A 24886-nucleotide genomic window follows, 5' to 3' on the forward strand; every position below is an offset into this window, starting at 1 on the left:
GCACAATCTCTTCATCTCAGAGTTTACAGCATGTACTTCTGTCAAGAATTGGGTTCGGAAGGAAGCTGGTGTCAGCTGTTTCTCCCTGGCTGACAGTATCGGCCTCCGCGGCTCCTTTTTTTTTTTTTTTTTTTTGCGGTACGCGGGCCTCTCCCGTTGCGGAGCACAGGCTCCGGACGCGCAGACTCAGCGGCCATGGCTCACGGGCCCAGCGTCTCCGCGGCATGTGGGATCTTCCCGGACCGGGGCACGAACCCGCGTCCCCTGCATCGGCAGGCGGGCTCTCAACCGCTGCGCCACAAGGGAACCCCCGCGGCTCCCTTTTTAAGGTTTAGCTTTCACTATGAGATAAAGGACTTTAGTTCCTGGAGGTAGGATTGTAACAGGAAGAGAGGGACTAAGAGAGAGGGTGAGGGAGCTGACAGGCAGAAAGCGTCTTCCAAAGACCTAAAATTTCAAGGAGCTCCTGGGAGCCAGCTCCTCCAGCGCATGACACAAGCCCTGCTCCTCGGGGCCTTCCCCACGCCCTTCCCTGCCCAGATTGTGCGTCTCTCCAGCCCTCTTTGTTGTTGGCACCTGCTGAAATGTGCACAGCTCCGTGGCTCTTCCTGACCTTCTCTTCCTTGGTTCAATCCTAAGTCTTCAAGCAGACATCTGGCCTCACCAGACTAGGCCTGTAGTGTTGAAAGTCAGGGGAGAAGAAAATAGGCCAGAAATCATGAAATGCTTCCTGACGGCATAAGTCTGCAGGGGGAGTGTGGCTCTTCCCGAGGACTCCTAGCCGGCAGGTAGATCAAACACAATGAGGAGGATTGGACAGAGCCATCCAACTGTCAGGAGGATAAATCAGGTGATCTCCTGGATGCTTTCCATCTCTTATTTCTAAAATTCCCTGACCTCTCTGGCCCTTCAGAGTTTGTCAGACATGAGCAGCTGCTTCTGAGGAGGATAGAGAGCTTATTCCAACCTTGCTTGGCTGTGCTGAAGGCCTGCATTTTCTTAGGCAGGGGGCTGGTGTCTGTCCTCTGGTCTCCATGTGCGGTTTAGGAGAAAACTCTGACATCTTACCCACAGACTTCAGAACTCCCCCTCACTTCTCTCGAAGCGTCTCCTTTTTTTTTTTTTTTTAAAAAAAAATCTTTATTCGAGTATAATTGCTTTACAATGTTGTGTTAGTTTCTGCTGTATAACAAAGTGAATCAGCCGTATGCATACGTATATCCCCATATCGTCTCCCTCGTGCGTCTCCCTCCCACCTTCCCTATCCCACCCCTCCGAGTGGTCGCAAAGCACCGAGCTGATCTCCCTGTGCCATGCAGCTGCTTCCCACTAGCTATCTGTTTTACATTTGGTAGTGTATATATGTCAATGCGACTCTGTCACTTTGTCCCAGCTAACCCTTCCCCCTCCCCGTGTCCTTAAGTTGATTCTCTACATCTGTGTCTTTATTCCTGTCCTGCCCCTAGGTTCATGAGAACCATTTTTTTTTTTTTTAGATTTCATATATACCTGTTAGTATACGGTATTTGTTTTTCTCTTTCTGACTTACTTCAGTCTGTATGACAGACTCTGTGTCCATCCACCTCACTACAAATAATCAATTTTGTTTCTTTTTATGGCTGAGTAATATTCCATTGTATATATGTGTCACATCGTCTTTATCCATTCATCTGTCAGTGGACACTTAGGTTGCTTCCATGTCCTGGCTATTGTAAATAGAGCTGCAGTGAACACTGTGGTACATGACTCTTTTTGAATTATGGTTTTCTCAGGGTATATGCCCAGTAGTGGGATTGCTGGGTCGTATGGTAGATCTATTTTTAGTTTTTTAAGGAACCTCTATACTGTTCTCCATAGTGGCTGTATCAATTTACATTCCCACCAACAGTGCACGAGGGTTCCCTTTTCTCCACACCCTCTTCAGCATTTATTGTTTGTAGATTTTTTGTTGAAGGCCATTCTGACTGGTGTGAGGTGATACCTCATTGTAGTTTTGATTTGCATTTCTCTAATGATTAGTGATGTTGACCATCCTTTCATGTGTTTGTTGGCCGTCTGTATGTCTTCTTTGGAGAAATGTCTGTTTAGGTCTCCTGCCCATTTTTGGATTTGGATTGTTTGTTTTTTTGATATTGAGCTGCATGAGCTGCTTGTATATTTTGGAGATTAATCCTTTGTCAGTTGCTTCATTTGCAAATATTTTCTCCCATCCTGAAGGTTCTCTTTTTGTCTCTTTTTATGGTTTCCTTTGCTGTGAAAAAGTTTTTAAGTTTCATTAGGTCCCATTTGTTTATTTTTATTTCCATTTCTCTAGGAGGTGGGTCAAAAAGGATCTTGCTGTGATTTATGTCATAGAGTGTTCTGCCTATGTTTTCCTCTAAGAGTTTTATAGTACCTGGCCTTACATTTAGGCCTTTTATCCATTTTGAGCTTATTTTTGTGTATGGTGTTAGGAAGTGTTCTAATTTCATTCTTTTACATGTAACTGTCCAGTTTTCCCAGCACCACTTAATGAAGAGGCTGTCTTTTCTCCATTATATACTCTTGCCTCCTTTATCAAAGATAAGGTGACCATATATGCATGGGTTTATCTCTGGGCTTTCTATCCTGTTCCCTTGATCTATATTTCTGTTTTTGTGTCAGTACCATACTGTGCCTTGATTACTGTAGCTTTGTAGTATAGTCTGAAGTCAGGGAGTCTGATTCCTCCAGCTCCATTTTTCTGTCTCAAGACTGTTTTGGCTATTTGGGATCTTTTCTGTTTCCATACAGATTTTGAAATTTTTTGTTCTAGTTCTGTGAAAAATGCCATTGGTAGTTTGGTAGGGCTCGCATTGAATGTGTAGATTGCTTTGGGTAGTATACTCATTTTCACAATGTTGATTCTTCCAATCTAAGAGCATGGTATATCTCTCCATCTGTTTGTATCATTTTTAATTTCTTTCATCAGTGTCTTATAGTTTTCTGCATACAGGTCTTTTGTCTCCTTAGGTAGTTTTATTCCTAGGTATTTTATTCTTTTTGTTGCAATGGTAAGTGGGAGTGTTTCCTTAATTTCTCTTTCAGATTTTTCATCATTAGTATGTAGGGTGCAAGAGATTTCTGTGCATTAATTTTGTATCCTGCTACTTTACCAAATTCATTGATTAGCTCTAGCAGTTTTCTGGTAGCATCTTTAGGATTCTCTATGTATAGTATCATGTCATCTTCAACAGTGACAGCTTTACTTCTTTTCTGGTTTGGATTCCTTTTATTTCTTTTTCTTCTCTGATTGCCGTGGCTAAAACTTCCAAAACTATGTTGAATAATAGTGGTGAGAGTGGGCAACCTTGTCTTGTTCCTGATCTTAGTGGAAATGCTTTCAGTTTTTCACCATTGAGGACGATGTTGGCTCTGGGTTTGTCATATATGGCCTTTATTATGTTGAGGAAAGTTCCCTCTATGCGTACTTTCTGGAGGGTTTTTATCATAAATGGGTGTTGAATTTTGTCGAAAGCTTTCTCTGCATCTATTGAGATGATCTTATGGTTTTTCTCCTTCAATTTGTTAATATGGTGTGTCACATTGATTGATTTGTGTATATTCAAGAATCCTTGCATTCCTGGGATAAACCCCACTTGATCATGGTGTACGATCCTTTTAATGTGCTGTTGGATTCTGTTTGCTAGTATTTTGTTGAGGATTTTTGCATCTATGTTCATCAGAGATATTGGCCTGTAGTTTTCCTTTTTTGTGACATCTTTGTCTGGTTTTGGTATCAGGGTGATGGTGGCCTGGTGGAATGAGTTTGGGAGTGTTCCTCCCTCTGCTATATTTTGGAAGAGTTTGAGAAGGATAGGTGTTATCCCTTCTCCAAATGTTTGATAGAATTCGCCTGTGAAGCCATCTGGTCCTGGGATTTTGTTTGTTGGAAGATTTTTAATCACAGTTTCAATTTCAGTGCTTGTGCTTTGTCCGTTTATATTTTCTATTTCTTCTGGTTCAGTCTTGGAAGGCTGTGCTTTTTGAAGAATTTGTCCATTTCTTCCAGGTTGTCCATTTTATTGGCATAGAGTTGCTTGTAGTAATCTCTCATGATCCTTTGAATATCTGGAGTGTCAGTTGTTTCTTCTCCTTTTTTACTTCTATTTCTGTTGATTTGAGTCTGCTTCATTCTTTTCTTGATGGGTCTGGCTAATGGTTTATCAATTTTGTTTATTTTCTCAAAGAACCAGCTTTTAATTTTATTGATCTTTGCTATTGTGTCCTTCATTTCTTTTTCATTTATTTCTGATCTGATCTTTATGATTTTTTTCCTTCTGCTAACTTTGGGGTTCTTTTTGGTTCTTCTTTCTCTAATTGCTTTAAGTGTAAGTTTAGGATTTTTATTTGAGATGTTTCTTGTTTCTTGAGGTAGGGTTGTATTGCTTATACAATATAGGGCTGTATAAACTTTCCTCTTAGAACTGCTTTTGCTGTATGCCATAGGTTTTGGGTTGTCGTGTTTTCATTGTCATTTGTTTCTAATTTGTTTCTAGGTATTTTTTGATTTCTTCTTTGATTTCTTCCATGATCTCTTTGTTATTTAGTAGTGTATTGTTTAGCCTCCAAGTGTTTGTATTTTTTTTTTTTTTTTTGGGGGTACGCGTGCCTCTCACTGTTGTGGCCTCTCCCGCTGCGGAGCACAGGCTCCGGACACGCGGGCTCAGTGACCATGGCTCACGGGCCTAGCCGCTCCACGGCATGTGGGATCTTCCTGGACTGGGGCACGAACTTGTGTCCCCTGCATCGGCAGGCAGACTCTCAACCACTGCGCCACCAGGGAAGCCCGGGTTTGTATTTTTTATAGTTTTTTTCCTGTAATTAATATCTATTCTCAAAGCATTGTGGTCAGAAAAGATATTTGATACAATTTCAATTTTCTTAAATTTACCAAGGCTTGATTTGTGACCCAAGATATGGTCTATCCTGAAGAATGTTCCATGAGCACTTGCGAATATAGTATATTCTGTTGCTTTTGGATGGAATGTCCTATAAATATCAATGAAGTTCATCTTGTTTAATGTATCATTTAAAGCTTGTGTTTCCTTATTTAATTTCATTTTGGATGATCCGTCCATTGGTGAAAGTGGGGTGTTAAACTCCCCTACTATGATTGTGTTACTGTCGATTTCCCCTTTTATGGCTCTTAGCATTTGCCTTATGTATGGAGGTGCTCCTGTGTCTGGTGCATAAATGTTTACAATTGTTATATCGTCTTCTTGGATTGATCTCTTGATCATTATGTAGCGTCCTTTGTCTCTTCTAATAGTCTGTAGTCTATTTTGTTTGATATGAGAATTGCTACTCCAGCTTTCTTTTGATTTCCATTTGCAAGGAATATCTTTTTCCATCCCCTCACTTTCAGTCTGTATGTGTCCCTAGGTCTGAAGTGGGTCTCTTGTAGACAACATATGTACGGGTCCTGTTTTTGTATCCATTCAGCCAGTCTATGTCTTTTGGTTGGAGCATTTAATCCATTTACATTCAATGTAGTTATCGATATGTATGTTCCTATTACCATTTTCTTAATTGTTTTGGGTTTGTTTTTGTAGGTCCTTTTCTTTTGTGTTTCCTGACTAAAGAAGTTCCTTTAGCATTTGTTGTAAAGCTGGTTTGGTGGTGCTGAATTCTCTTAACTTTTGCTTATCTGTAAAGGTTTTAATTTCCATTGAATCTGAATGAGATTCTTGCTGGGTAGAGTAATCTTGGTTGTAGGTTTATCCCTTTCATCCCTTTAAATATGTCCTGCCACTCCCTTCTGGCTTGCAGAGTTTCTGCTGAAAAATAGCTGTTAACCTTATGGGGATTCCCTTGTGTGTTATTTGTTGCTTTTCCCTTGCTGCTTTTAATATTTTTTCTTTGTATTTAATTTTTGATAGTTTGATTAATATGTGTCTCGGCGTGTTTCTCTTGGGGTTTATCCTGTATGGTACTCTCTGTGCTTCCTGGACTTGACTGACTGTTTTCTTTCCCATGTTAGGGAAGTTTTCAACTATAATCTCTTCAAATATTTTCTCAGACCCTTTCTTTTTCTCTTCTTCTTCTGGGACGCCTGTAATTTGAATGCTGGTGCATTTAGTGTTTTCCCAGAGGTCTCTGAGACTCTCCTCAATTCTTTTCTTTCTTTTTTATTTATTCTGCTCCCCGGCAGTTATTTCCACTATTTTATCTTCCTGCTCAGTTATCCATTCTTCTGCCTCAGTTATTCTGCTACTGATTCCTTCTAGGATACTTTTAATTTCAGTAATCATGTTGTTCATCACTGTCTGTTTGCTCTTTAGTTCTTCTAGATCCTTGTTAAATGTTTCTTGTATTTTTTCCATTCTTTTTCCAAGATTTTGGATCATCTTTACTATCATTACTCTGAATTGCCTATTTCGTCTTCATTTATTTGGTCTTGTAGGTTTTTACCTTGCTCCTTCATCTGTAACATAATTTTTTGTCATTTCATTTGTTTTGTTTTGATGGGTGGTGCTGTATTCCTGTCTTACTGCTTGCTTGGCCTGAGGTGTCCAGCACTGGAGTTTGCAGGCAGTTGGATAGAGCTGGGTCTTGGTGCTGAGACGAGGACCTCCTGGAGGCCTCACTCGGATTGATATTCCCTGGAGTCTGAGGTTCTCTCAATCCAGCGGTTTGGACTTGGAGCTCCCACCACAGGAGCTCAGGCCCAACCTCTGGCTTGGGAACCAAGATTCTGCAAGCTTTGTGGTGTGGTTAAAAAAAAAAAAAGAACGAAGAAAGAAAAAAAAGGAGCAGTACAATATCAAAGAAGACAAAATAAAATTAGAAAGATAAAAAATATATTAGGAAAAATAAAACTATAATTGAAACAACTGCAACAAGGTAAAATAAAACCCCAACAGAAAAAAGAAAAAAAAAAAAAGAAGTGGGGGAAGAAGCCAAAGGGAGAGATCGCTGGTCGCTCTGGGTTCCTCCCATCCCCTTAGGTGTCCGTGGTCCCCCACCAGTGCCTGGCAGGTGCCCTAGTTGTGAGGAGATGCGAATTCCACGTCCTCTTAGTACGCCATCTTGACTCCGCCCCCACTTGAAGCTTCTCTTTTTAAAGACACACAGAAGCTCTCTCTGTACCCCCCCTCCGTAAGGTGTGTGGGTGAAGTTTTTTGCCACTGAAGTCTTGCTCCCCATCCAGGTTGGTGTGGTCTGTCACTGCTTTTGATCTTCCTGCTCAAGGCGTAGTCTCTCCACAATGAAATTTCATGACCTCTCACTCTGGCATCCTGAACAAGTCCACGTCTCAGGACATGGCCTGCTAACCTTTCAACCAACGAAAGCATCGGTGCTGTTACACGATCCCTCCACGCCACGGTGTCTAATTTAGCATACTTCCTCTGCAGGGACCATCCAAGAGAAATATTTCTCGTGTGAAATTATTTTTGGAGATGCTCCAAATCAACACGTCCCTTCTCTACCCTTGAGAGGTTGGAGGGCTGTGGATTTGCCAAAGTTAATAATATTAATCTGTCTGTCATATTAGAAAGTCATTGTGCTAGAGAGTAAAGGGAGTGTTTCACTCCAGGCCGGATCCTGTGTGGCATTGCTTTCTCCTCTGCTGTGTCCGTCCTGTGGAGTGCTCTGGGGGGCACCACTGGATCCCAGATCACCCCTTTCCTAAGATTTTAAATCACAGAGTGCCATACAGTCATAACCAGCTGTGAGACTCTGGCGTTTCTCAGTTCCTCGAGCCTTAATGGCTTTTCTGGCTAAAGTCCTCAGTCCTTCCAGGCTTGCAGTTTTACAAAGAAGACAAAGAAGCCTCAGGATACGGTTTTTAGGAGATCAGTTCCTGCAGCAGGTGCTTGGGATCTTTGCCTTCTGTTCATTCATGACCCAATAACCAAAAGTTAAACTGTTAGCCCTGGAGAAAGAGGGAGTAACAATATTTTTTGAGCATTTACAAGTACTTCTGTATAACAAGCATGGGCTTATTTAACTCTGCTAACAACCACACAAGGTGGGGATCATGTTTATCCGTGTTTTACAAATGTGGAAACTGAGGCACAGATAGGCACAGTACCGTATTCGAGACCACTTAGCTAATACGTGGTGAAGTCAGTGTTTGAACCCACATCTTCTATCTTTCTAAATAGAGTGAGCATTCGTTCAAGTGTGGGCCTTATTAGTGTTTAGTACAGATAGCAGCACCTCACACAGTGTCACACAGTAGGGATTTAGAAGAGACTTGCTGAATTGAATGAAGCCTGAAGAGAGATGTCAGGTTTAAGATCCTTTTTAAACACATGTATAACAGCTTGTTAAATATGAGGCCATCTCCATTCAAAGCTGGGCGATGCATTGTTTAAGAATAATTTTAGAGTTGTTACTGAGATCATTAAAGAAAAAGGTTGGAATTGTGGAGCCTTCGTAGTATTACTTTTCTTTGGGTTGTGAAGTAAGCATGTTTGCAATGAACTTTAAAAAATTAAGACAGAGCCGTATGGGCTTTGTGTGCGGTCAGTCACACCTAGCTTGGTCTCAGGGCTACCACTTTCTGTTCCCATGGCCCACCTCTGGTCATGTGACCCACCTCTGGTCACATGACCCCCCAAGCTCTCAGCTCTAGAATGAGGTGTTGGATAGAGGATCCTGCTTGGGTGTTGCAGCTCCATCTGGCTGCTGGTCTAGCACACTAGGTCTTCATGGAAAGTATTCAAAGTCTGTAATCAATCAGCTAGCTCATCATTTGATGCACACTTACAAGGCACTTTTTAGAGACACTAAGGATTCGCAGAAAGTTTAGAAGCGGTCCTTGACTCAACCTAGTTATAGGATTGGAGTAGATGGGTGGACTGATTTAATCATTGTGTTATGAGGAAAAGAACATGATGTGGGCGTGAGTGACTGAGACAGTAGGCACCCAAAAAACTCTTATGGAGAGACCCGTGGGGCTCAGCATGGTTAGCGAAGTGGTGTTTAAGTGGTTCTTTGAAGGATGAGAAAGACTCTAGTAAATGGACACGGGAACCGGAGGGTGTTTGGGTGTGTAGCACAACCAGAGACTTGGAGGAAGAGGATGGAGGACTGACTTGGGAGGATGGAGAAAAGCATTCACGATTGTTGAACACAAACGCTGCTTTACTACCTGACTCACCCATCAGAGCAATGCTGGCTGGATGGAGAGTAGGGAGTTCTGTATTCGGGTTTTAGTTTTAACAGTAATTAGTTGGTGAAACAAAACCTCTTTGGATGTTCTTTTTTCCCACCTATAAAACAAGAATTTTGGATGAAATCAGTGCTTTGCATATATTTTTAAGGCGTGTGTATCAGGGTTCTAATACACATAACCAATGATATTTACAAAAGATTTATTATGAGGAATTGGCTCGTGTGATTATGGAGGCTGAGAAGTCCCATGATCTGTCATCTGCAGGCTGGAGACCCAGGAAAGCCGATGCTGTAATTCCAGTCCCAGATCAATGGCTTGAAAACCAGAGGAGCTTTATTTAACCAGTTTAAGGGCAGGAGAAACGGATGTCCTAGCTCAGCACTCAGGCAGTAAGGAAACAGATCTTCCCTTCCTCTTCTTTTGGTTCTTGTTCTGTTCAGGTCCTTAATGGATTGAGTGGTGACCACCAACACAGAGGAGGACAGTCTGCTTACTGCACCCACTGATTCAAATGCTAATCTCTTCCAGAGACATTTTTACAGACACTACCAGAAATAATGGATGGCATCCCAGGTATAGTCAAGTTGACACATAAGATTGACCATCACAGTATGGAACACTTAGGAAATGAAAATGTGTGTACAGAATAACTCAGAATTTGGAAGCATCTCTAAAGGGCTTGGCGAAAACATTTATGGCATTATATAACTATGGCAAAAAAATCAATATGTAAATTGTCACCTACAAATTGGCACCTGCCATTGGTACTTACAGTTTACCTCTACAAGGATTGAATCACAAGCTGCTGCAGCTGCTGGCCTTCAACACCCGCTAAAAGGAGCTCAGGGTGGAGAGCAGGAATGAGGCACTCTGTGCTCTGGGAAAAACTGGCAGAACAGGTCTTCAGATAGTTAGGTATTTTCAGAAGACTTTATGAGCCCAATTTTTGCATCTCCTCATATCTAGAAAAGTACTAAAATCCTTCAGGGTGACGTCTGCTCCTCGTGACTAGCAGCAACCTTCTGCAAAAAATATGTGCCTGACTGTATGTAGTCCTCCTTCACCAAAATCACATGTATACTGACCTTCCCCCCTACCTCTTTGGAGCAGTTTCTCAGAGCTATCTGAGATGCTGTTTCCCGGACTATAGTCCTCATTTTGCCCCCAATAAAACTTAACTCACAACTCTCATGTTCTGCATTTTTTTCAGTTGACAGAGTCATTAGGGAAAAGATAACAAATATATTTTTATTATTTTTTAATTCACTTCTTTGAATATGATTTTTTAAAAATATTTTTATGCTTGAAATGGCTGCACACAAGTTTTTATGTTTGAAATGGCATCAACAATGTTTTTTATTGTGATTCCCTTCAAATTCTTAATAGTCACTCTTTAATATAAATGATGTTCACACAAATTCTTAAAGAAATAACACTTGCATGGTGTTGTAGCAAATGGCAAAAGACCTTACATATCCATTTATTGTCCTCCAGTGGATAGAAACCCTTTCTTTCCCTTAACTGTAATACAGATGATTCAGTCTCTTTAAAAGTTAAATTATTAGTTACCTATTTTATACATATTAGTGTATATATGTCAATCCCAATCTGCCAGTTCATCCTAATAAGAACCTGCTGTATAAAAAATAAACAAATAAAAATTCAAAAATTCAGAAAAAGAAAAAGTTAAATTACACATCAAGGGTATGATCCAATTTTTAAATCTAACAGATTTCCCTTTGCTTTTTTCAATGGTAGATGAAATGTTGAAATTTATGGTAATGTAGTTGGATTTCAAATCCAGTTGAACATTTCATATACATTATATCAAAATGATGATTTTCACAAATGTTACTCTAATCATAGTGACTTTTAGTCTTTCATATTCAAACTAAAATATTAATTGAACATTATCACTGAACCATTTTTAACTTCAGCTTTCCAAAGTTGAATTTTTGCTTTGAATCCATAAACATTTCAAGTGCACATTAGTGTATTTTCATGGGGACCTTGCAATTTTAGATTGTTAATTCAAGTTAATTGAGTAACTTTCTGAAGCTAATAATTATCTTAATGCAGATCTGCTAAATGGAACTTATTCCTCTCCCGCTTACCCCCAAATTTTTCAGGTCTTTTTTGATTAGATTGTAACCTCTTTAAAATTCTTCCTTTAGAGAGCCAAGATAAGTTTATTTAAAATAACATAGAGTTGTATTCTCATCCAGTTTCTTCACAGAAACTGCAGTGTGTGGGTTTTATTAGTATCACCAGCCTGATAACATGATTTAGTGTGAAATTCAGATGTTTGTAAAGGAAACCTCTGTGTGAGTAAGCCCTTATCTGAATCCCATGATGTTGAGGAAGATGTAAAGCCTATTGTTCTATTGTCCTATCCTTGTGGCAACACCACTGCAGATCACAAACTAACAGTGTATTTCTTTAATTTCATACTTGTTACAAACGTACAAAGTATAGACTTTATCACTTTAATTATGTTATTTTACCTCGGATAATTTATTTTGGTACTTTTTTGCAGAACAAATGGTAATTTTCCCAACTATTTCTTCCTCATTGCTACTAACTAGTGTCATTAACTGAGTGTAGTTACTAACATCTGTAGATTCATGAACCTAAAGTGAAAACATTAAAAAATTTAATGATCTAGATAGTGTCTGGGTTACTTGACATGCTGTTGAATATCTATTAATAGTATTGTTGTAAAGCAGAACCTGTCCTGTTTCTTGGCTTCTTTGCCCCAACACAGGGCTGATAATCTTCTCTTCGACTGGCAGAATGGCCAATTCTACAATTGAGTGAGGCATTTTGCCCCGACCTACTGACCTTGTAACTAAATTCTTAAGCTGAACTGATGCTGCTATGACCAGGTTTATGCAAGAATTTTGATTCTTTATTTTGAACTTACGGTTTCATGAGCGTGTTCAAACCTTTTTCTTCGTAAGAGAGATGTTTTGGAGTAATGTCGGTCATCTTTTTTTGTTGACATCATTGCTCCATTTAGTATACTTGCCAAGCAAAGGAGACATTTAGGCTGAGGAAAAGAAGAATTTGGGGGATAGACAAATCTAATTTAAGATATTCTTCAGTATATTGCCAAATTGGTGACATATTTAGACTACTCTGCTTATATATAAATCTTCTAATTTTCTAGCTTAAATCAAAGAGTGGCCCTTTATGGTAAGCGTATGAATATCTATTTATAGATGAAGTATTTAAGGGGACTGTAGGATTTTTTTTGGCTGCATTGGGTCTCCGTTGCTGTGCACAGGCTTTTCTCCAGTTGTGGTGAGCACAGACTTCTCATTGCAGTGGCCTCTCCCATTGTGGAGCACGGGCTCTAGGCGTGCGGGCCTCAGCAGTTGCGGCACACAGTCTCAGTAGTTGTGGCTCATGGGCTCCAGAGCGCAGGCTCAACAGTTGTGGTGCACAGGGCCTAGTTGCTCTGCGGCATGTGGGATCCTCCTGGAGCAGGGCTTGAACCCGTGTCCCCTGCATTGGCAGGCGGACTCCCAACCACTGTGCCACCAGGGAAGCCCAACTGTAGGATTTTATAATTTCAGAAAACCATCTGCCTTATTAAATTAAGTTGAACAAAAACACTGAAAATTAAGCATATGATAGCAAAGTAGAAATGTTTTAATATTAATTTTATTTGATTTAACAACTAAAATTCCAAAATGATTTCAAAATATACATAGTACTCATATATGAGAAAAGTCTTGAAAAACTCATGTCCAGAAGGTATAAATATATATAACAAATTAATAAGTTGAATAACATTAATGAATTGGTTTACTGATATTATATTCAATATTATTTGATTTTAGAAATAAATATTATTTTTTAAATCTAAAAGCACACAATAGTTTATTATGAAATTCCACCAGGAATCAGACTGTGGTAATTTCTATCTCTCTATCCATCTATCTATTTATTTATCTATCATTTTCTATTTAGGAATTCTTAGTATCAAATCATTATAATTCGTCAGTGTCTTATGTTAGTAGACAAAGTTGTGATATGTTAGAGAAAACTGAATTGACAGGAAACTAATTTTTTTACACATGTACATAAAACAAAGAATTTCACTGCTGATAGATTGTAACTGAGAGGCACTGTTTAGGTTAATTGAGGTGATTCAGTAGGAAGATCAGAGGCAGGTGCTACTACAGTCCTACTAGTATAGCAGCCACCACACTAGGGAGCACAGTATGTACTTTACATTTGGAATGTCTGTGGGGTCATTTGTCATTATGTAATACCCAACTTATCCCTATGTTGTCGGAAGCTAAGAGAGTGGGTGCTGACTGCGTATTCAGTGGATGTTGAATAGGAGAGAGTGGCTGTGCTGATGATGGAGATCCTCTCTGTGTAGCAGAGGTGGTTACTAGCACCTCCTGCAGGTGTGGGAAACCCATACTCACCCATCCGCTGGCCATGATTTTTATTCCCGTCAAAAATACACCATTCCAGGTGAAGTGCACCAGTGCCACCTGCTATAATGTTTGTGCCCTATCCCCTTCATAGTTTGATATCCTAACCTCTACTGTGACAGTATTAGGAGGTGGGGCCTTTGGGAGGTAATTAGGTAATGAGGATGGAGCCCTCATGAATGGGATTAGTGCCCATATAAAAAGACACAGAGAACTTGCTTTCTGTCTCTCTGCTCTCCACCGTGTGAGGGTACAAGGAGGAGATGGCCCTCTGCAAACTAGGAGGTGGAACTTCACCAGATAGTGGATCTGCCAGCACACTGATCTTGGACTTCCCAGCCTTGCAGAACTGTGAGAAATAAATATCTATTGTTTACGCTGCCCAGGCTATGGTATTTTTGTTATAGCAGCCTGAACTAAGACACCACCCAGGAGGGGAAGCCCAATTGCCAGGACTCTTACCAAGTAGCAGACCTCAGCTCCAACCATCAGCAGGATTGAGGAGGTGACAAAAATAACAGAATGTGTGTGAAGCCAACTGTGTTCTTGGAGCTTGGACATCCTCTTTGCTTCTGTGTAACCAAGGTGAACAAGAAGAAACGTTCCCCTGAAGGTGGATGACTTTTATGGTGCAAAGGCATGATTACAAAGCCTGCTAATAACCAAGCTGCAGATTTTGGAGCACAGGCTTTTATGGGTTTGTATGAAGGTAGATGAGTATCACAATTCAGAGGATTGGCTTTGGAGTCAGACTGGTGCAAGTTCAGATCCAGGTGCTGCCACTCGTTAGCCCTGTCACTTTAGGCAAACTACCTGACTGCTTAGGTTTTGGTGCCTCATCTGTAAAAGGTGAATAACAGTGCCAACTTCATAGAGCCGTGAGGATTGAATAAGATAATTTATGTATGTTGATGCTTGGTCCAGCACCTGGTAACAAGTCGGCATTCATTCAATAAGTGGCAGCTGTTATTTCTCCTGCTGCCGCTACTAATACTGCTACTGTCACTAGTGCACTTTTCACCTGTGAGCTTAAGCTGCCTTTCTGCTTTGTGGATAGCGCTTCTCTCTCTTTTCTTTTTGGGAGTATGTGAGCATTTTATGCGCCTACAATCTGTTAGGGATAGTGATTACTTCTGGTGACAGCAGCAAGATTTCTACCGCTGTTTTTGTAAATGTATGCAAAACAAAGCAAAGATTTCAAGGATGTTTGATGTAATCCAAGACTTTGAAGAAAATTTTCAGAGAATTTGAAAATCATGCAGTAGAATTTCATCATGAATTGTTTAAAAAATCTTTAAATCCTGCCGATCTCCACTTTCCTTTGCAGATGGAAGCATGGGTTAAGTGCAGTTTTCTGAACCTTGATTCCAGAGGTGCTGGTCTCATTTTTGGAAGTTAAATGAATACCCACAAATGAGAGACATCGTGGTCTGTGTTTTCTCACATCATTTAGAAACCATACTTATCTTCACATGCCACACGAGGTCACCCCAAATCAGATCTTGGGGTTCATCCAGTCTCCTCGCATTGACACAGGCTCACTGGCTGGAGAGGCGGTTAGCCTGGTAGACAGTGGGTTTCCTGACAGTTACATTTGATAAGATAGAAAAAAAATAGACAGGTATTTATATTGGTCTTTACTGCGTGTAGAGTGGTTGCACATCCTTTATCTCACTGATCCTAAGAAAATGTCATGAAGCTCTCACATCTTACTTGCAGATGAAGAAACTGGTTCTGATGGGTCAAGGGACCCATGCTAGGTCACCCTTTTATTGAGGGGAAGAATTTCAATGGACTTTTTAAACTGTAGGCTGACAGGGGACTTGGGTGGCGACTACTGCTAGTGATTCCTTGCAAGAGCAGGAATAGCTGAGCTTTCCTGGAAATACAGCTTCTCAGTGTGGGAAGGACGTGGGGAACATCAGCCCAGTCCCCTTGGAGATGTCAGGGTATGTGGCAATTGGGCGCTAGATCCAGGATTAAAATCCAGGCCTTCTGATATCTAGTCTAGGATTCTTTCCACTAAGTCTTGCTACTGGCTTGTTCTTTATGGAGATGTGCTGCTCATTGCCCATTCTCATTTTCTTCTATTCTATGCCTGATTAGTTAGAATTTCCCCTGGGACAAAGCCCATTACTTTAGGTCTCCCTGAACTTCTGAAAGGGCACGTCCATTTGGGCTGTGCATCCTTCTTCCCACCCTGCTGAGCTAAGAATTCTTCAGTGGCAGGAAAGTGTGGCCGCTATTTTAGAATGATAAAGCTTGAAGAGTTGGAACCGTGAGGGGGATCTTAAAAATGCACGATTACCTTTTGCTAACAGCAATTTTCCAGAGGTAAATGGGAGGGGAGTGAATTTGAGACAGGACCAGGAATTTCACGTAACCAGTGCCTCTGGCCTTGAGGATGGTGAGGGGAGCGCTGCTCATTCTGGAGTCTTTCACACCTCCTTATAATAACCGGTTGACCATGCATGTGAAGAGAAGGATGAAAGATTTCTTAACAAAAACTTCTGACATGTATATTTACAGTGTTCAATTTTAAGAAATGGATTTTGGTAACAAGTCTTACTCCACCTTGGTCAGGCAACTAAAAATGCTTTTTTTTTTTTTTTTTTTGCGGTACGCGGGCCCTCACTGTTGTGGCCTCTCCAGTTGCAGAGCACAGGCTCCGGACGCGCAGGCTCAGCGGCCGTGGCTCACGGGCCCAGCCGCTCCACGGCATGTGGGATCCTCCCAGACCGGGGCACGAACCCGTGTCCCCTGCATCGGCAGGCGGACTCTCAACCACTGCACCACCAGGGAAGCCCTAAAAGTGCATTTTTGAATCAGTAAAGCATTGGCATTTTCCATTCCTCCATTAGATATGGATGCTGCATTTCAGTGATAGAACACTAGGAAAAGAGCCCTTATGATGGGATCAAACCAAGACAGACATCTGTTTAGAAGACTCAGGTCATGTCTCATTTCCCCAGAGTGCCTCGCCAAGATTAAACAAGAAAACATTTGGCTTCCACTTTATTCTTTTAAATTTTATTTATTTATATACTTATTTTTGGCTGCATTGGGTCTTCGTTGCTGCGTGTGGGCTTTCTCTAGTTGTGGCGAGCGGGGGGCTACTCTTCGATGTTGTGTGCGGGCTTCTCATCGTGGTGGCTTCTCTGATTGCGGAGCACGGGCTCTAGGCATGTGGGCTTCAGTAGCTGTGGCACGTGGGCTCAGTAGTTGTGTTTCACGGTCTCTAGAGCTCAGGCTCAGTAGTTGTGGCACATGGGCTTAGTTGTTCCTTGGCATGTGGGATCTTCCTAGGCCAGGGATCGAACCCGTGTCCCCTGAATTGGCAGGTAGATTCTTAACCACTGTGCCACCAGGAAGTCCCAGCTTCCACTTTTCTATCTTGAACTCCTGGAACTCTCCTGAACTATGTAATCATGTTTTCTTGATAACTCTGGGCAAAGTGTGGTCCAGGTGTCCCTGCTTTGCCTGGCCTGGCTGACTGTAATAATCAAGTTCAACACGTAACTGTCAGGTTTCCCCTCGCCTTTGTGTGGTTTAGACGGTTTCAGAAAGCTTGTAAAGGCCTAGCCATAAATAAAACAAGATTGCACACACAGGGACTTGGAAAATGCAACATTTACAAAGCCCCAGATGAAGGGCGGAGGGAATTCAGAGTGAAATATTTAATTACTTCATCATCGAAAACTAATTACCAATTGGGGAGTGTTTTCATTTGTGGAACATAGATTGATTAGCAGGATCACCAAAGTTCTAGTTTCCTTACTACTGATTACATCTCTCATAGAAGAAAAATGGGTTCGTTTTAACAAGCTCGAGGCAAACTAGAGACAGGCAGGGTTCCTGAAGAGTGATTGCCTGGGATTAGTGTTATTCAATAGGCAAAGGGGTATTGGGTTCAGATATTTTTCCTGATAGGCTATTAGAGATAAATTTCACATTTGGGATTTACTCTTCTATAATAGGCAAGGTCATATTTTTCATTCAGGAAGTTAATTTGTTTGTTCCACAAAATGTTTCAATCAATGTTATACATGTTCAGTGACCTGGAGCCCTGAGGCTAATTTTTGTCCCAGATACTGGACACAGATATATTGTTTAAAGACCCAGTTTGGAAAATTAGGACCTCCGTGGCGACTTCTTAACACCAACGTATAAAAGCTGTGGCTCAGCATGATTGACTGGAGGCAGAATCTGATGGGGCAGAACTTGGCGGGGTTTGGGGGAGAGGGGAGGGCCATTGTTTGGCTTCCATATTCCCAGCTCGCTGCTTCTTCTCAAGATAACTCCATATCACCCTGGTGATAGCCCTTATTCTCCCTTGCCCTTGTCAGTTTTGCTCTCCAGAAGGAATCTGCCATTAGTCATTTGCCTTTGAGAATGGATTTAAGTCACTGTGTCCACGACCCCCCGCCCCAGTCTCTCCGTAAGATAGAAAATAATTTCAGGACCCAGTCAGCAGGTGGGCTGTGGCCCCTGAGGTAACGCTGTGCCCGCAGACACATTATTCCTGTTGGTGTGGGGTTCTTGCTGTGGATTAACATGAAGAGGTTCCCTGATACAGGAAGGAAGGATGCTGGGAAAGGGCAGGGGACCTGGACTCCAGTTCTGGGTCTGCCGCTTACTCTGAGTCCCTGGGTCTATTCATGGATCGTTTGAGCCCATTCCTCATTGCTTACAGATGGGTATCACATGAAATAGGGACTGTGAAAGGGCATTGAAAGGGTTAAAGTATTGTTTAGATTAAAATGATTATTTCAGTTGCATTGGCTACTAAGATCAATCATTTGGATACTCCAAGCAGTGACTTAGAACAAGGCTTATCCTGTCCTGCCCAGTTTCACTCCATACTGGAATTGGTGCTTTTATTTTGAGACAGAGACAAACTTCTAAACTCAGCCAGCATGGCCTTCCTCCAGGCCAGTGAATTCTCCTCTGGGGTTGAGGCTGTGCCAGAGGCTCTGCAGAGCTGCCAGAGTCCTCTGACTGGGGCTCTTGGTCTGGTGACAGGGGCAAAAGGATTTTGAAACTACTTGCCTCTCAACCCTCCTGCCCAGCGGGTAGCTCACTGCACACCTGGCTTGCTCGATTTCCCAGGGGTGGCTAGGGGTGACCCCAGGCTAGGCCATGACCTTCTCTAACTTAAGAGGAATGAATTGTATGTGATGCATGCATGGGTAGAATCACTATTGTCTTGAGAAAGGAATTTAAACTTGAGGGTTTCACACATTACTTAGGTTATGACTATTGGGGACTGACTTAGAAATTAATGGGAGTCCAATTAAGGGGCTCCAGAGGGACAGCTGTGGAGGGCCAGGCAGAGCAAAGGTATTGAATGGCTCCCTGAATATGTCACTCCATGACTGTGACCCCTCCAACAAGGTGAAGATTTCTGCCTGACATTCTAGGCCAGTGCTCACATAAAAATGTTTCAAGCAGATAAAACCACAAGACAAATGATAAAAAACAGGAATCTTAGAAATGAAAGGCTTAAAGAATCGAGTGAATAGAGGGAGGAAAGGCTTTAAATATAAAATGATAAGAAACGAAATGTTGGAATACTTTGAAATAGCATTATTATACAAAGACAAGAGATAAAATAGGTTTAAAAAGTTAAAGATAATAATTTAGAAGTTAAAAAGAAATTTTGGCAAAACAAAACAAAAAGAGAAGTAAACAAGTATTAAGAGATTTAGAGAAACAACAACGTAAAACTAAAGAGCTGAGGGGCAAAAAAAAAAAAAAAAGAATATGGAAAATCAGAAAGCAAAAGTTTAGATAGGTAACAGTTAAAACATATAAAGAACACTCAAAAACCAGACAGTACTCTAATGATTGAAAGTAAAGTTACCTAGAAACAAGTGAAAAGGAGGCAAAATATTAACTTTAAAAAAAAGTGCCAAATGCTTCAAATGGGGAAAAAAATGACAAACTCACCTAAATTTCTTAAACTCAAACACAGAGGCAAACAAAGGGATTCATTTTTAATGGCGAAGGGCCCACAAATTCCAGCAGAGTCCTGGGTAGTTATCTTATGGAAATTTGTAGCAACTTGTAAAGGGGGTTCATATATATGATTCCTTTGGGATCTTTGGAATCAGAGAGGTTTGACCCCATTTTTGCTGCAAAAATTTCAAATTTTCTTAGGCTTTAGTAAGAACACGGCAGGAGTATGAGTTTCACAGAAGATTGCCCCATGAAGCCCTTCTGTATAGAAACTGCCCCCCCGACCCTGGAGGTAGGGGTAGACATGTTGTACTTAGCCCCCAGCCCCCAAAAGACCAGGCAATCTTAACAAGTTCTTGAGGACTTATTAATTGCCTGGCAGCGGAGCTAGACAACATTCAGGGAACTCTCTCCTTTAGTCCTCATAGCATCATGAGGTAGGTTCTCTTAATATTCCAGTTTCACAGGTAAGGAGGGTTGGCTAGCTCAGTTAAGTAATTTAATCTGAGGCCCCGAGCTTGCAGGTGTGAGAGCTGTCACTGCAGTCCAGGCCCTTGAGCTCCAGGTCCCTTAATGTTCCCCTAATCCTGCTTGGCTGGCCTCCTGTCTGTTTGCGCTGCCACTGGGGGCCCAGCATAGGCCCCGTCCCCAAAGAGTGAGACCACTTTCTTTGAAAGCAGCAGTTTGTGTTGCTGCTTCTCTTTAATCATCGGCACCGAGTGGACGGTAACATGTGCACTTGTCAAAGGCTATTAGGACCTATCAGCCGGTGATGACACGCTGACAAGTTCGCCAAATGCCCATGGCCTTTGCTGTCTGGGGAGGGCGGGGTAGGGACCATAAGCTCCAGGAGGGCAGGGGCACGTTTTCCTTGGTTTTTTTCTGGATCTCCTTGAGCTGGGCACTTCACAGAGCCAGGCTTTCCATAATTGAAAATGTGATTTGATTTTGCATTTTCTAATTAGGTCAAAGGGACAAACCAAAGACTTTTTTGGTGGCCTAAAGATGGTGTCAATCACACTTTCTCTTCTTCTGCCTTGTTAAACTGCTCTTTAGAGAGTGCAGGGATGATGTCTGCTTTGGGACGTTTGCCTCCTGTGGGGTGAGCAGTGAGCCGAGCCCTTCATAGGGGTCCCCTTCACAACACGGCAGGGCAGGGGACACCCCTGGTGGGGTGTGGTGCGGGGGCTCCTGAAACGACACTGCTGCCCAGAAACCTTCCTCCTTCCTGGACTTCCTCCCGTGACACTCACTCCTTTGGGGGAGGTCCTGCTTCTAGGAAACTGCTAATAGTAACAAAATCGTGCAATCAAGAAGGCAACACATGAACTTACTAGAAGCCTCTGACACGACGCTGGGTGGTTTGTGACACAGAGAACAGGATTCTGGTTGCTGAGAAACAAGGTGGGAGAGAGGAAGTGGGTTGACAGTAGAGGAGGGGTGCATGTTTCGTTGCCTGTCTGCTGTGTGGGTTGACCTGGGCAGTGCCGCCTCCTTGAGGACAGTCGGGCTGTATTTTGTTTACCTCCACGTTCCCCAGCATCCGGTTCAGGGGCTGATGTGGAAAAGGTGCTCCAAAAACCAAGTAGGTTTTCTACCTATAGAATGAATGAAAGAGGAAACAGGAGGGTTTGTCCTTGATGCTGTCATTATAGGGAGTGACCGTGGAAGGATTACCAGGAGAGACTGGGTCAAGAAGGAGAAAACAGAGCAAAGAGCGGCCAGAGAGCACAGACTGAGTGCCCAGCCCTTCCTTGCCAGCCATGGTGGAGGCTGTAGGCACCAATCGGGCCCCGCCCCACCCTTCGGGAGCTGCCCCGGACAGCTGGGGAGGCGTGTTACATGGTCAACAAGCAGCATGGTTTAAATATATGTGTGTTTTTATTTACATCACCAGCAACGGCATAAATAGATACCATACGCTTCCTGATACGATGCACTGAGAAGGACACATCATCACTTCTGTAGCGTGCTGGCCAAAAGTACGTAACCTGAATCTCATCAGGTGAAAATGTCAGAAAAGCCCAAACTCAGTTTGTCTTCGGAAATGTTAAGGTCATGGCACATGTGATCCTGGATGGCATCCGGGGTGGGGGTGGGGGAAACAAAACAAACAACCGCAAAACTGTTGCTGTAAAGGATACTACTGAGATAATTAGCCAAATGTGAATATAACCTGTAGATTAGATAATATGGATATATATCTATGTTAATTTCTGATTTTTAGTAATTGTACTGTGGTTTTATAAGAGAATGTCCTTGTTTAAAGGAAATGTGCAGAGGTATTTGGACCTGATGGGGCCAAATTTTATGATGGGGCCTCATATCAGCAACTTACTCTCAAAGGGTTCAGAAATACGCAAATATGAGTGTGTGTGTAGAGAGGGAGGAGGGAATGATAAAGCAAATGTGCTACAGTGATAACGTTTGGGGACTCTAGGTGAAAATATACAGGAATTCTTTGTACTATTTTTGCAGCTCTTCTAAGTCTGTTTCAAAATAAAGAGTTTAAAAATACATATGTAGGTGTGTATCTTCACGCATGTATGAGAAGCAGGATGCAGAGTGGTTAAGGATGCAGGCTCTGGAGTAGGAGTTCCTGGGTTCAAATCCTGGTGGTACTGCTTATGAGCTGTGTTACTTTTTACTTCGGCAATCTGAGCCTGAGTCATGTGGGATGGTAACGGTGTCTACATTAGTTGGTTGGCTGAATTAAATCAGTTATAGCTTGTGACAAGCTTAGAACCGTGCAAGCACATGGCACCATGCCAAATGTGCAGTGATGGCAGCTCTTATTCTACAGTGTGGAGCCGTATGTTATCACTAATGAGTATTTAGTTATAGGGCATGTAGTACATACACATCAGCTGACCTACTGACCATAGGAACATAGCACTTTAGCGTTTTAAATAATTCACATATTTAATTATTACAACAATCCCATAAAGTAGAACAGCAAGAGCTATTGACCTCATTGTATAGATCTGTAAACTAAGGCCAAGAGAAGCCAAGAAACTTACCTAAGACCCCCTCAGCTGATAATTGGCACGATCAGGCGCTGGTCCCAGGTGTCCTGACAACTAGTGGAAATTCTTTTCTGCAGGTGCTACCAATGTCACTATTGTCACTTTGCCCTCTTTTGTACTCTGTGAGTGAGGAATTTCCTGGGACAAAGTGCACGCAAGGGGACTTCCATCATCCGTGTCATTATCCACTGTCAAACACCATCGTGTGTATGTGAGTGGGAGCATGGATCTCCCAGCAATTACCGACTGGTTCCTTGAACCAGATTCCAAGAAAGGGGCAGCTAGTCGCTAATCCTGAGGATGAGAAAGGACCTCCCTCCCTCAGGCAGGGGGACATGCATGCTACCTTCTGAGGGGCTTGGGATACAATGTCGGGGGAATCTTCGTCTGAATGCCACACGCTCTGCCCCTGTCCCAGTATGTGCTTGTAGCCAGCACCTGGGCATTCTGGAAACCGTAGGTTCTGTTTGGAAGGAGCCTTAAAGTCCCTTAGAATTCAATCATCGTCTCTTAAAAAAAATGAAAAACAAAAAAACTAAAAACAAAAAAGCAACAGAAGTTTTCTGAGAAACAGCCTCATCTGCACTTCAGAGAACCCAGAAACTGGATTCCTGCCTCCGTGGGTCTTATGATCTTCAATGGGGCCTCAACCCGACAGATGTTATTACTATAAACCGATCTCTGGCAGCCTCGGGTGGAAAGGGAAGCATCTCTCAATTTGTCAGGGATGATAATAGCTTCCCTGCATTTGCTCACTGCTTTACGATTTGCACGGCTCTGCAGCTTTGTGCTAGATATTTCTATCGATTCTCTCAACAAGTGATGGGGTGGGTGGCGTAGAGGCTGCAGTTTCTATTGAGTAGATGATAAAACTAGGGGCTTCTAGAGGCTAAACAAACAACCCGTGAGCCAGGACCCCTGGGTCTTGATCCAGGGCTGCTTACTTACACTGTCTCTCCAATTCTTACCTTCCTATTTTGGAGGTTATTTTATTGTTTTGACATTGCTACTTATTAATTATCCACATGTTTATTTCCCACTTATTCAACCCACCCTGCCTCATCCAGCCATCCTTTCAAGCATTTCTGGGTTATCTCACCAGCTGTGAGTCTGGAAGTGCTCCTGGGATGTGGAATCCCTTAACCACTTGCTTGAAAAGAAGGAAAATTGTGAGAATAAATGTGCTACCAATATGATCACAAAATGCATGATAAAGCCCAACAGTGCTAAATGTTAACTCTGCTTTAAATTTTCTGGAGAAAAGTCTTTTCCGTATGCATTTCTAATTAACAGCTGAAAATATGTTCATTCCTTCAGTTACGGTGAGCATCAACTATGGACCAAGTGCTAAGGTTTCCCTTCCTCCCTCGTCATCAAGGCCAGAGGCTGCATGTTTTAGGTCAGTCAGTCTTAGGATGGAAGTTACAGACTTGAATTCTAGGCCTTTCTTCACTGTGACCTTTTAGGATCTGTGAATTGCAGAAGGGCTAATCTACTACTTGCACTTTCCACCTTATTATGACAAGAAAATAAAATATGTGCGAAAGCCTTTTGTGGATTGCAGAGTGTTCCTCAAATGTAAGATGGTGTTATGGTAATGATAATGCCAAAGATAATAAAAACCGCTTCTGGGGAATTGCTACTTCTGTCATGCGTCCTAAGACCCTCATAGATGAGAAGAATGAGTTCCGTGAATGGAATGGTAAATAGCCTATGTATAAGTATGTGAATGAATGAACTGACAGGAATTGTAAATTACCCTTTTACAGTATTTCTAATGAATCAAAAAGTTTACTTCCGTAAACATTTCCTTGGAGGGGACTAAAATGACAAGACTTTTAGACTAACATTCCATTCCTACTCATCATTAAAACTCAGCTCAGCAGTCACCTCCTCCAGAAGGCCTTTTTGGACTCATCCATCCTCCTCAACCAGGCTGGATAAAATGGCCCTTCTCTGCTGCTGAAACACCTGGGCTTACTTCTACTGCGCGTATCATGCCGGCGCTCTCCCCCTCTAGATTCTGTTTTATTCATCTCTGCATCCTGAATGTCCAGTGCAATTCCTGGTGTATTATTTTTGCCTTAGGAAGTGTTTTCTGAATGAGTGGCCAAACATTTACCAGTTCAAACAGGTTTTGGCTTGTAAACACAGGAGGGATTGAGGTCAGGGGAATGTGGTTCCCTTTGGCCATAAAGTGCTTACCTAGTGAACACTAAAGCACAGTGCTTCATGATTTTTTTTCAAACTCTTAAGTGATTATCCCCCGCAAAACCCCACGGGGTAGAAAGGACTATAATGACCTT

The sequence above is a fragment of the Delphinus delphis genome, chromosome 12, assembly GCF_949987515.2.
Source record: "Delphinus delphis chromosome 12, mDelDel1.2, whole genome shotgun sequence".
Classification (NCBI taxonomy): domain Eukaryota; kingdom Metazoa; phylum Chordata; class Mammalia; order Artiodactyla; family Delphinidae; genus Delphinus; species Delphinus delphis.